This window comes from Giraffa tippelskirchi, chromosome 6 (assembly GCF_054371585.1).
Source record: "Giraffa tippelskirchi isolate mGirTip1 chromosome 6, T2T-mGirTip1v1.2.pri, whole genome shotgun sequence".
Taxonomy (NCBI): Eukaryota; Metazoa; Chordata; class Mammalia; order Artiodactyla; family Giraffidae; genus Giraffa; species Giraffa tippelskirchi.
In genome coordinates, this window is record NC_137280.1 from 153,027,741 (window position 1) to 153,040,209 (window position 12,469).

Here is a 12,469-nt window from a genome sequence, read left to right on the forward strand (position 1 = left end):
CCTCCTGTTGTTGGTTCTTCTGAGGCTGTGGAGATCTACCTCTTTTGTTCTCCCTGGGGCCCTATTAAAGGGTTTCTCATTGTGTTCAATTTGTATGTGGTGTTACCATTCCTATGGGTTTCCTGAAAACTCTAATACAGGCTTCAGATGCCTAAGTAGTCATTACAGATACCATGACTCAATAATTTTGCCCTGAAGATGCTTATCTTCAGGGAGTCTGCTACTCATTGAATGTTGAAGGATCCAGCACAGCAATGCAGAGCCAAAACCACATATGGAGCTAGAGCCCCCAGGTACTAGAGTGGAATTAATTGGAGTAGCAATTTCCAATCTATTTCACATAATTTTGTGTTTTGATTTCATGGGACTTTAGCCACAAGAACGTTATTCACAGTAAGTGTCTGTGGCATGTTTTGCACTAACAAAAGAGAAAAATGCATTGACCATGGTATAATTACACTTCCTTCTGCCCAACTTGGTCCATGCCTGACAGGTGGAATCTGCTCGGGACTGGCTGTGAACCCTGCAAAACCACTGTATGATAAATTATTGTCATCCTGTTTCAGAGGCTGTGTCACATTGCCTGCAACCATTGGATGGACCTACCTTTTAAAAATAGATGTGTTTTTGCACTCTTGAAACTACTTATTTTCTTACTCTTTGTCACAGCCAGCCTAGTTTAAGCTAATGGTAAAAAGAGGTTTTGGAGGTTTTCCACCACAAGGTTATTTAAAGTTCTTTGAGCTGCCGCCAGATCTTCATTTAGCATTTTAATAAACTTCCTGGGCCAAGGAGTAATTTTCCTGTATCCTCTTTGTCCTCAGCATGAAGTAATAGTACAAAAGAGGGTCATCATTTTTAGGCCAGTCATCTGCATGAATTATAAAATTATCCTTATGAATAACCAGATATAATGTCTGGGGTAGAGAAAAAAGGGAGCAGGTTTCTTTCTGTGGTTAACATTAAACAGGGATGGTCATAGATACATCAAGGGTGTAAGAAAGTGCCAACAGAAATATTTTTAACACAGATAGTTAGAAAAGACATTAAAAGCAACTGCATATACAGTCAAGTTATAGGAAGATAACTAGAATTAAATTGCCTAAACATTTGCTTACTGGTGGCATCCTTATCTGGAGGCTCTCTAAAGGCAAAAGTACTGATAGACACCCATGTTTACATGGTGATATGGAAATTGGCCTCCAAGATAGTTGTAAGGCTCCCCAGAGAATTTTTTGGAACCCGCATCTCTGGGTACGGTGTGATGTCACTTTTTAGTGTTTCTAGGCATTGTGCCAAAACTCAGTTTCAGGAAAATAATTGCAAAAATGTTTAAATAATTTGCATGAGGTTTGTGAAAGCTAAGGAAAAGCTGCCTGTTCCATTCCCAAAGGAGATTTCAAGACACAATCAATGTTAGGCCGCAAAAACACTGTTTAGACAGAATGATTATCAGCTCTTTCCCTTCTCTTTCATTATTAAACTGAGGCTTATTCCCTCTGAGGGTTTCACCTGGCATATGGAAAGCTGTTGTTGCTAAGTCCCCTTTATGGATGTTCAAACAGGCTAAGCAAATTCAGAGTTTACTGAATTCATTCATGGACATGATTTGACATGAAGTTGCTTCTGTGTCATGATTAGCTTTTTTGTTTCTATTCATGTTATAATCAAGTATGATGGAATTATATAGAATGGTTCCAAAGTACATGGAGAATTCTTGAAAATATATCCCAATGCTGAGTTCATTTCATTCATTGTTGGTACCTTAAAACTGAGCTCAAAGAACCCGAAGTGACAGGATCATCAAAACAACACACAGAAGGATGCGGTGGGTGGAATAGTATTAAGACAAAAAAGTGAAGTCATGTTTAAATCGTGTTACAGCTATCAATGCCCAAATTACAGTACAGTTATTTCTTTAGGGAACTACTCAAAGTATTGTTTGAGTGGAATCAAAGTTATTTTCACAAAGATTCTTAAAATGACATCTTGTGATTTAAAGAGACATGGTACTCTTCATATTGTGGTTTATTGATTCTGATAGTTCAGGAATGACATTGAATAACTGGCACAACTTTACTCTTTCCCCTCCGCTTATACTGCCTATTCAAACCACTCTGTGCAACTAGTTTTTCCTCTGCCTTGTCTGTGGAAGGCACTATTATGTAAGTAGGTAGGTAGATAACTGTATATATATGCTTAGCTAACAAAAGGTCTTTGGACACTTACAATTTAAACAGACTTATGCTACTAATTAATGCCTAGTTCTGTGTAATAGTTAAAGATTTAAAACATTAATTTGAGGGGTTTCTCTGGTTTCTCAGGGGTAAAGAATCCACCTGCCAATGTAGGAGACATGGGTTTGATCTCTGGTCAGGAAGATCCCACCTGCTGCAGAGCAACTAAGCCTGTGTGCCACAACTATTGAGCCTGCGCTCTAGAGCCCAGGAGCCACAACTACGAAAGCCTGTGAGCCCTAGATCCTATTCTTCACAAGAAAAGCCACCATGAAGAGCAGCTTGTGCACTGCAACTAGAGAGTAGCTCCCGCTTGCTCCAATAGAGAAAAAACATCAGAGCAATGAAAACCCAGCACAACCAAATAAATAAATAAAAGTTAAAAAACACATTAATTTGAAGCTCGGCATCATTTCCTACTTTGGGCCTCCAGTGGGAAATAGGGAGAAGTTGGCTTCTTCACTTCTGACTCTGCCTTTTCTTCCCTAGCGCCCACTAACTGTGACTTCTGATGTCAGTGGAGCTGGGATGTGAGTGAGAGAAAAAAGCAAAACAGAAGGAAACAGGCAAAGGCTTACTTGATTCCTGATGTGTTGACACTCTTCAGACTTGGTGAATGTTTAAACTGATTTTTCCCTCATTGGTTCATCTTTTTTTTTGAGATTCCGATATCACTGGGTGTCTCTCACCTGGAAAGTCCTTTGAAAGAAAGAAATGTATCTTCTCAAAGTGGTCTTTTCTGACACCTACATTACCCTCCTTGAGTATCTAGCAGAAAACTTGTACCTCCTTATGCTGAGGTCTCCTCACACTTTGTGTGGTCCTTCTGGGCAGAACCTTAGATAACTCTGGCTCATTTGGCTCTTTTATAACTTAACCTGGTCCACAAAACACTAATGATACCAGCTACATTATTGTTATTCCCCTCCGCATTGTGGCTGAATGTAGCTTGAAGCTTGAGTCAGTTTTTACTTTTTCGGCATGTGTCAGACATGCAGTCCCCATGCTAGGGAACACATAGAATGCATTCTGAGTGGCTGCAAAACAGGCCCTCTCATGTTTGAGGTGAAGAAGAACTATCTCCCCATCTTACCTAGTTTTTAGAGCATTAGACTCTCAGTACAACTATCTCCTCTCTCTGGACACCTGGAAACTCTTTTTGGAAGTACTTCTTAGGTATCCTCAAAACTCACTTTGGAATGTTGCTGTAGATGAAAGTCAAAATTGCTGCAAATGATTATTCAGTTTGTACCCTACACAAGGATATCGAGCTAAAGGGACGAGTGAATGTAGAATTACAGCCTTTCGTCCTCTAGCAACACAACGTGCTAGAGGGCACTTTACTGTAACTCACCTAACCAGTGGGGTTGCTTTTTTGCCAGTTTGCACAAAGGCACTTATTGCCTTGAAGCTCTCATGTGAAACTGAGAGTCCCATTTGAAATCTCATTTCGTTTTGATGAGTTATAAGATTAGAATTTTCTCTGTATGAAAACCATCTATGGATATTGTTGACATCTGCAACAACACTTCAACAGCATATCAAAAAATTGCCAAGAGGCCAAAGTTGTCATCCTGTCACTTTTTATTAGAACAAAGTATCATACTTTTAGAGTTTTTTTCCAACAAGAGTTCTAAAATAGTTCAATGAAGAAAAAGTCTTATAAACAGTGCTGTGATGAACATTGGGGTACGCGTGTGTCTTTCAACTCTGGTTTCCTCAGTGTGTATGCCCAGCAGTGGGATTGCTGGGTCATATGGCAGTTCTAGTCCCAGATTTTTGAGGAATCTCCACACTGTTCTCCATAGTGGCTGTACTAGTTTGCATTCCCACCAACAGTATAAGAGGGTTTCCTTTTCTCCACACCCTCTCCAGCATTTATTGCTGGTAGTCTTTTGGATAGCAGCCATTCTGACAGGCATGAAATGGTACCTCATTGTGGTTTTGATTTGCATTTCTCTGATAATGAATGATGTTGAGCATCTTTTTCATGTGTTTGTTAGCAATCTATATGTCTTCTTTGGAGAAGTGTCTGTTTAGTTCTTTGGGAGGTGGAAGGGGGGTTCTGGAAGGGGAAAACATGTACACCCATGGTGGGTTCATGTCAATGTATGGGAAAACAAATACAATGTTGTAAAGTTAAAATAAATAAATAAATAAAAGCTGGAAATGCTACTCAAACTTAAAAAAAAAAAAAAAAGAAAAAATCTTTTCAACAAAAGGTGCTTAGACAACTAGATATCACATGCAAGAAAAAAATGACCCCTACCTCACACCATATACAAAATTTAACACCAAATGGGTTATAGACCTATGCGTAAGAGCAAAAACTATTAAACTCTTAGAAAAAACATAGGAATAAATCTTGAGGCCTTGGAATGAGGGGAACAAGATGGCAGAGGAGTTGGTGGACATGGAGTATATCTCTCTCCATGGATACATCAGGAATACACCTTCAGACAAAAAAGTGCATGCAGAACTGAGAGCAGATAGGAGTACCTGACTAGCAAAAAAGAATATATAGAACCATGCAAAACTCAGTAGGATGAAGGAACTAGGGGGAAAAACAGGAGTGTTACTAGGACTGGACCTGCCCTCAGTGTGTGGGGGAACTGAGGCAGGGGTCCCATCCCCACATCAGGGCAATTGTCTGAGTCAGAGGAGAAATGTTTAAGGCTGAGAGTGAAACAGCTGATCTGTGGCAGCCTAAATGGACTGAGAATCAGACAGTCCTTGCTGCAGCCATACATACCCTGGACAAGGACGCAGGTCCCCTAGAAGGTGCAGCAGCTGGGAGTTTAGGGATTGTGGAGCAATCCCAGGGCAAGTGCTGCTGTTGACTGTGGAGAGATGGATTGAGGGGCTATGAGGGAGGAGACTGTGGGGGGAAATACCTGTGGAGGAAAGCCAGGCAGCCATGGAAGCAAGGCAATACTGCTGAGTAGTAGAGGGTGGAGCTATCACTAGAGCCTCTCTCTCCCCACACACCAGCATGGCATCTGAACAATAGAGATGCTGGTCCATCAAATGCCTGATGCACTGAACTACAGAGTAGGACCCCAGCCAGGGTGCTCCTTTAAGTGACTGATGTGCCAAACAACAGAGTAGGACTCCACTCAGGGTGCCCCTTTAAGTGCTTGACCCACGAATCTACAGAGTAGGACCCCAGCCAGGGGGCCACTCTATGTGCCTGACGTGCCAAACAACAGAGAAGGGCCCCAGGCAAGGGAGCCCTCTAAGTGCCTGAACGGACTGAACTACAGAGAAACACTGGCCAAAGAGGCCTTCTGATCACCAGCTACAAGAGGCTCAAAAAAAGACTCTGATAGGGCCATAATTCCTGCCATAGAGGCAGTCCAGTGTTCCTGCACACTTGCCGCCGCCAGGGTCCCTGCAAGCCAAGTAGCTGTGCCACCTTCACGCTCAGCCATGAGCTGCCACAGGCAAAAAAATTCTTGCGACTATGCATGCAGGTCGCCTTGGTCGTGTCCACCTCTTTGCAACCCTGTGGACTGTGGCCTGCCAGGTTTCTCTGTCAGGGGGTTTCTCTAGCCAAGAATACTGGAGCATATTGGCCAATACTGGTTGCCATACCCTTCTAAAGCACTATATTTCCTGCTGCCCTAGCTGCCAACTCCCCTGAGTACCTAGTGCTGCCAGAACCCCTGCAACCCTCCACACCTGACCCACATGGCAGACCCAAGTCCTTCAGGGCAGCCTTAGGAGCAAACCCCAGTGGACAACCCACATACAGAGGTAGAAATAAAACCACAACTGAAACCCAAGAACAGTGTAGCTAAGGAAAAAGACCCAAAACGTTCCCACCAGCTGTACAAGTGGCAGATTAAATCCACACGATCAACTAGGCAGACTCTGTGTCTATGGAATATATACAAGGACATTGAGAGCTCCCACAAAAGAAAAAGCACTAGTTCTGATAGTTGTGGACATTGGAGGCAAAAACACACATGAGTAGAACCAGATTAGAATCTGAGCTGCCCCCTCAGCAGGTCCAGAGACCAGCACAGCGTTGGAGGGCATCCTAGGGACGTGAGGTGGACTGTGACTCCCAGCGAGGGAAAGGACTCTGACAGCCATAACTCAAGAAAAACATTTATTATTCTTATATTTTGACTTGCTCTGTACATTCTTTTGGATTTTTTTTCCTCCCCCGCCTCCTTTTCCCCTCTCTGTTGTAGTTGTCGATTTTATTGGCACTATGAAATCTAATTAAACTTTTGAGCTTTTTTATTTTTTCTCAGTCACATTTTTTATTGCTGTTATAAACCTCTGCCTCTATGTTGGGCTTTTGCATTTCTGTGGAGTTTTCCCTTTTTTTCTTTTTTATTTCTTCTTCCTGTTTTTATTTTTTCTTTTCTCTTTCTTTTAATTTTAATTTTTAGACCAATTATATTCTTTCTACATATATTCCTTTGCTTACCTTTCCTACTGTTCCTTTCCCCTTGCAGTTAATCTTTAATGTATATAAATCTTCTTCATCTACCTCTATTTATATTTGAATATCTATTCCTTCTTTCTTTCCTTTCTTCTCTAGTTTTGCTTTCATTGCTTAATTCACTAGTTGGCACCTTGCTTTAGGTTTTTTTTTCCAGTTTGTGCTTTAGTTAGTTTTGTTCTTAAGTGGTAAATATAATTTTTGATTTCCTTTGTTCACTGGGTCTATCTACTGTACTTTATTTTTGCTGGATGGTTTTGACTTTGTTCATGGGTGTAAATATATGTATGTGTGTACATTTCATTATTTTAATTATTATTTGCCTGATTTTGTAACTGCTGTTTGTCTGGGGTTCATCTTTGGTTACTCGTTTTTGGGTATTTGTTTTATTCTCACTTAATGCAATAACAAACCACTTGTGGAATGTTCCTTCTTGACCAGAGATCAAGCCCTGAGCCTTTGGAGTGGAAGCATTGACTCCAAGACCCTAGACTACCAGAGAACTAACCCAAGGGAGCATCATATAGTAAGAACTCACACAAAGGAAACCACTTGAATGAAAGACTGTATAGCACCCAACCACCAGTAGCACCCTGTGCAGGACACCTCATCTAAACAACAAACAAAACAAAAATACAAACCCAGTCATCAGCAGACAGGATCAGCACCTCACTCAGGCTTGCCCATCAGAGGAAAAACAAACAAACAAACGAACAAAAACAGCACAAACCTCACCCTATATAAAGCTTACACAAACCACTGGATCAAATCGTCCCATACAAGATAAACCCAAGGAGAAACATGCCAAGACACATAGTAATCAAACTAACAAAGACAAAACACAAAGAAAGAATATTAAAAGCAGCCAGGGAGAAGCAACAAGTAACATACAAGGGAAACCCCATATGCTTAACAGCTGATCTTTCAGCAGAAACTCCGCAGGCCAGAAGGGAATGGCAGGATATATTTAAAAAACTGAAAGGGAAGAATCTACAATCAAGATTACTGTACCTGGCAAGGATCTCCTTCAAAACTGATGGAGAAATAAAAAGCTTTTCAGACAAGCAAAAGTTAGAGAATTCAGTACCACCAAACCAGCTTTACAATAAATGTTAAAGGGACTTATATACTCAAGAAATACAAGAGAAGAGGATCTGCAAACTCAACCCCAAACAATTAAGAAAATGGCAATAGTACCATATATATCAATAATTCCTTTAAATGTAAATGGATTAAATGCTCCAACCAAAAGACACAGACTGGCTGAATGGATACAAAAACAAGACTCATACATATGCTGTCTACAAGAAACCCACTTCAGACCTAAAGACACATATAGACTGAAAGTGAGAGGATGGAAAAATATATTCCATGCCATTGGGAAGCAAAAGAAAGCTGGAGAAGCAATCTTCATATCAGACAAAATAGACCTTGAAATAAAGAAGACGACAAGAGATAAGGAAGGGTACTACATAATGATCAAGGGATCAATCCAAGAGGAAATCATAACAATTGTAAATATCTATGCACCCAATATAGGAGCACCTCAATACATTAGACAAACACTAACAGACATAAAAGGAGAAATTGACAGTAACACAATAATAGTAGGAGACTTTAACACTCCACACACACCAATGGACAGATCATCAAAACAGAAAATTAATAAGGAAACACAAGTCTTAAATGATACATCAGGTGATATGGATCTCGTTGATATCTTCAGGACATGCCATCCAAATGCAGAAGAATACACCTTCTTCTCAAGTGCACATGGAACATTCTCCAGGATAGACCACATCTTGGGTCACAAATCAAACCTCAGTAAATTTAACAAAATTGAAATCCTATCAAGCATCTTCTCTGGCCTCAATGGTATGAGACTAGATATCAATTACAAGAAAAAAAAACTGTAAAAAACACAAACACATGGAGATTAAACAATACAGTCTAAATAACTAACAGGTTACTGAAGAAATCAAAAGGGAAATAAAGACATTTCTAGAAACAAATGACAATGAAAACATGACAACTGAAAACCTACAGGATGCAGCAAAAGCAATTGTAAGAGGGAAGCTTATAGCAATACAATCCTACCTCAAGAAACAAGAGAAACATCGAATAAATAACCTAAATTTACAGCTAAAACAACTGGAAAAAGGAAAACAAAAAAACCCCCAGAAATTAGTAGAAGGAAAGAAATAATAAAGATCCGAGCAGAAATAAATGAAAGAAACAATAGTAAAGATTAATAAAACAGCTGGTTCTTTGAGAAGATAAACAAAATTGACAAATCTTTAGCCACATTTATCAAGGGAAAAAAAGAGAAGAATCAAATCAACAAAATTAGAAATGAAAAAGAGAGGTTACAGCAGACAATGCAGAAATACAGAGGATTATAAGAGACTATTATGAACAACTATACGGCAATAAAATGGATAACCTGGAAGAAATGGATAGATCTCAGAAAAATTCAATCTCTGAAGACTGAACCAGGAAGATATAGAAATTATAAACAACCTAATTACAAGCACTGAAATGGAAGCTGTGATCAAAAATCTTCCAAAAAACAAAAGCCAAGGACTAGATGGCTTCACAGGAGAATTCTATCAAGCATTTAGAGAAGAGCTAATGGCTATCCTTCTAAAACTCTTTCAAGAAATTGCAGAGGAAGGAACACTTCCAAACTCATTCTACGAGGCCACCATCACCCTGATACCAAAACCAGACAAAGACAACACACACACAAAAATAACTACAGGCCAATATCTAGTGAAGAGACAGAGCCAAAGCAAAAACAACACCCAACTGTGGATGTGACTGGTGATTTAGAAGCAAAGTCCAATGCTGTAAAAACCAGTGTTGGATAGGAACCTGGAATGGTAGGTCCATGAATCAAGGTAAATTGGAAGTGGTCAAACAGGAGATGGCAAGAGTGAACGTTGACATATTAGGAATCAGCGAACTAAAATGGACTGGAATGGGTGAATTTAACTCAGATCACCATTATATATACTGCTGTGGGCAAGAATCCATTAGAAGAATTGGAGTAGCCATCATAGTCAACAAAAAAGTCTGAAATGCAGTACTTGGATGCAATCTCAAAAATGATGGAATGATCTCCATTCATTTCCAAGGAAAACCATTCAATATCACAGTAATCCAAGTCTATGCCCTGACCAGTAATGCTGAAGAAGCTGAAGTTGAGCAGTTCTATGAAGACCTACAAGACCTTCTAGAACTAACACCCCCAAAAGATGTCCTTTTCATTATAAGGGACTGGAATGCAAAAGTAGAAAGTCAAGAAACACCTGGAGCAAGAGGCAAATTTGGCCGTGGAGTACAGAATGAAGCAGGGCAAAGGCTAATATAGTTTTGCAAAGAGAACCCACCAGTCATAGCAAACACCCTCTTCCAACAACACAAGAGAAGACTATTCACATGGACTTCATCAGATGGTCAACACCAAAATCAGATTGATTATATTCTTTGCAGCCAAAGATGGAGAAGCTCTATATAGTCAACAAAAACAAGACTGGGAGCTGACTGTGGCTCAGATCATGAGCTCCTTATTGCCAAATTCAGACTTAAATTCAAGAAAGTAGAGAAAACCACTATACTATCAGGTATGACCTAAATCAAATCTCTTATGATTATACAGTGGAAGTGAGAAATAGATTCAAGGGATTAGATCTGATAGACAGAATGCCTAAAGAACTAGGGATGGAGGTTCATGACATTGTACAGGAGACAGGGATCAAGACCATCCCCAAGAAAAAGAAATGCAAAAAAGCAAAATGGCTGTCTGAGAAGGCCTTACAAATAGCTGTGAAAAGAAGAGAAGTGAAAAGGAAAGGAGAAAAGGAAAGATATACCCATTTGAATGCAGAGTTCCAAAGAATAGCGAGGAGAGATAAGAAAACCTTCCTCAGTGATCAGTGCAAAGAAATAGAGGAAAACAATAGAATGGGAAATACTAGAGATCCCTTCAACAAAATAAGAGATACCAAGGGAATATTTTATGCAAAGATGGGCACAATAAAGGACAGAAATGGTATGGACCTAACAGAAGCAGAAGATATTAAGAAGAGGTGGCAAGAATACACAGAAGAACTATGCAAAAAAGATAAATAAACCCATGCACCTATGGGTACCTTATTTTTGACAAAGGAGGCAAGAATATACAATGGGGTAAAGACAACATCTTGAATAAATGGTACTGGGAAAACTGGACAACTACATGTAAAAGAATGAAATTAGAACACTTCCTAACACCATACACAAAGATAAACTCAAAATGGATTAAACACCTAAATGTAAGACCAGAAACTATAAAACTCTTAGAACACATAGGCAGAACACTTGATGACATAAATCAAAGCAAGATCCTCTATGACCCACCTTCTAGAATAACAGAAATAAAAACAGAAGTAAACAAGTGGGACCTGATTAAACTTAAAAGTTTTTGCACAGTAAAGGAAACTATATGCAAAGTGAAAAGACAACCCTCAAATGGGAGAAAATAACAGCAAATGAAACAACTGACAAAGGTTTAATTTCCAAAATATATGAGCAACTCATACAACTCAATACCAGAAAAAGAAACAATCCAATCAAAAAGTGGCAAAAAGATCTAAACAGATATTTCTTCAAAGAAGACATACAGATGGCTAACAAATACATGAAATAATCTTCAAAATTGCTCATTATTAGAGAAATTCAAATCAAAAGTACAACGAGATTTCATCTCACACCAGTCAGAATGGCCATCAATAAAAAGTCTACAAAAAATAAATGCTGGAGAGGGTGTGGTGAAAAGGGAACACTCTTGTGCTGTTGAGAGGAATGTAAATCAATCCAGCCACTATGGAAGATGGTATGGGCATTCCTTAAAAAACTAGGAATAAAACCACCATACGACCCAGCAATCCCACTCTTAGGCATATACCCTGGGGAAACCAAAATTGAAAAAGACACATGTATCCCATTATTCTTTGCAACACTATTTACAACAGCTAGAACATGGAAGCAACCTAGATATCTATCGACAGATGAATGGATAAATAAGCTGTGGTACATATACACAATGGAATATTACTCAGCCATAAAAAGAACACATTTGAGTCACTTCTAATGAGGCGGATGAACCTAAAACCTATTATATAGACTGAAGTAACTCAGAAAAAGAAAGATAAACATTGTATTCTAACACATATATATGGAATTTAGAAAAATGGTATTGAATAATTTATTTACAGGACAGCAATGGAGAAACAGACATAGAGAATAGACTTATGAACATGGGGAAGGGGAAGGAGAGGGTGAGATATATGGAAAGAGTAACATGAAAACTTACACTACCATATGTAAAATAGATAGCCAAGGGGAATTTACTGTATGGCTCAGTAAACTCAAACAGGGGCTCTGTATCAACCTAGAGGGGTTGGATGGAGAGGGAGATGGGAGGGGATGTATGTATACCTATGGCTGATTCATGCTGGGGTTTGACAGAAAACAAGAAAATTCTCTAAAGCAACTATCCTTCAATTAAAATATAAATAAATTTAAAAAATAATCCTGAGGCCTTGGATTAGATAATGGTTTCCTAGATATAACACCAAAAGCACAATCTACAAAGCAAAAAAATAGATTGAATGGACCTCAGTTCAATTCAGTTCAGTCACTCAGCTGTGTCTGACTCTTTGCAACCCCATGAACTGCAGCACGCCAGGCCTCCCTGTCCATCACCAACTCCTGGAGCTGGCTCAAACTCACG

The 12,469-nt window shown here is 39.4% G+C and overlaps 1 long non-coding RNA gene across 1 annotated transcript in view; it reads right to left on the bottom strand.

Moving 5' to 3' along the window:
* The window catches only part of LOC145511143 (uncharacterized), a 120,668-nt gene that overhangs the window by 49,394 nt on the left and 58,805 nt on the right, over positions 1 to 12,469 (bottom strand). The window contains exon 2 of the long non-coding RNA XR_014057544.1: positions 2,816 to 2,936. This is a non-coding gene — a long non-coding RNA (uncharacterized LOC145511143). The remainder of the gene's footprint in view (positions 1 to 2,815; positions 2,937 to 12,469) is intronic.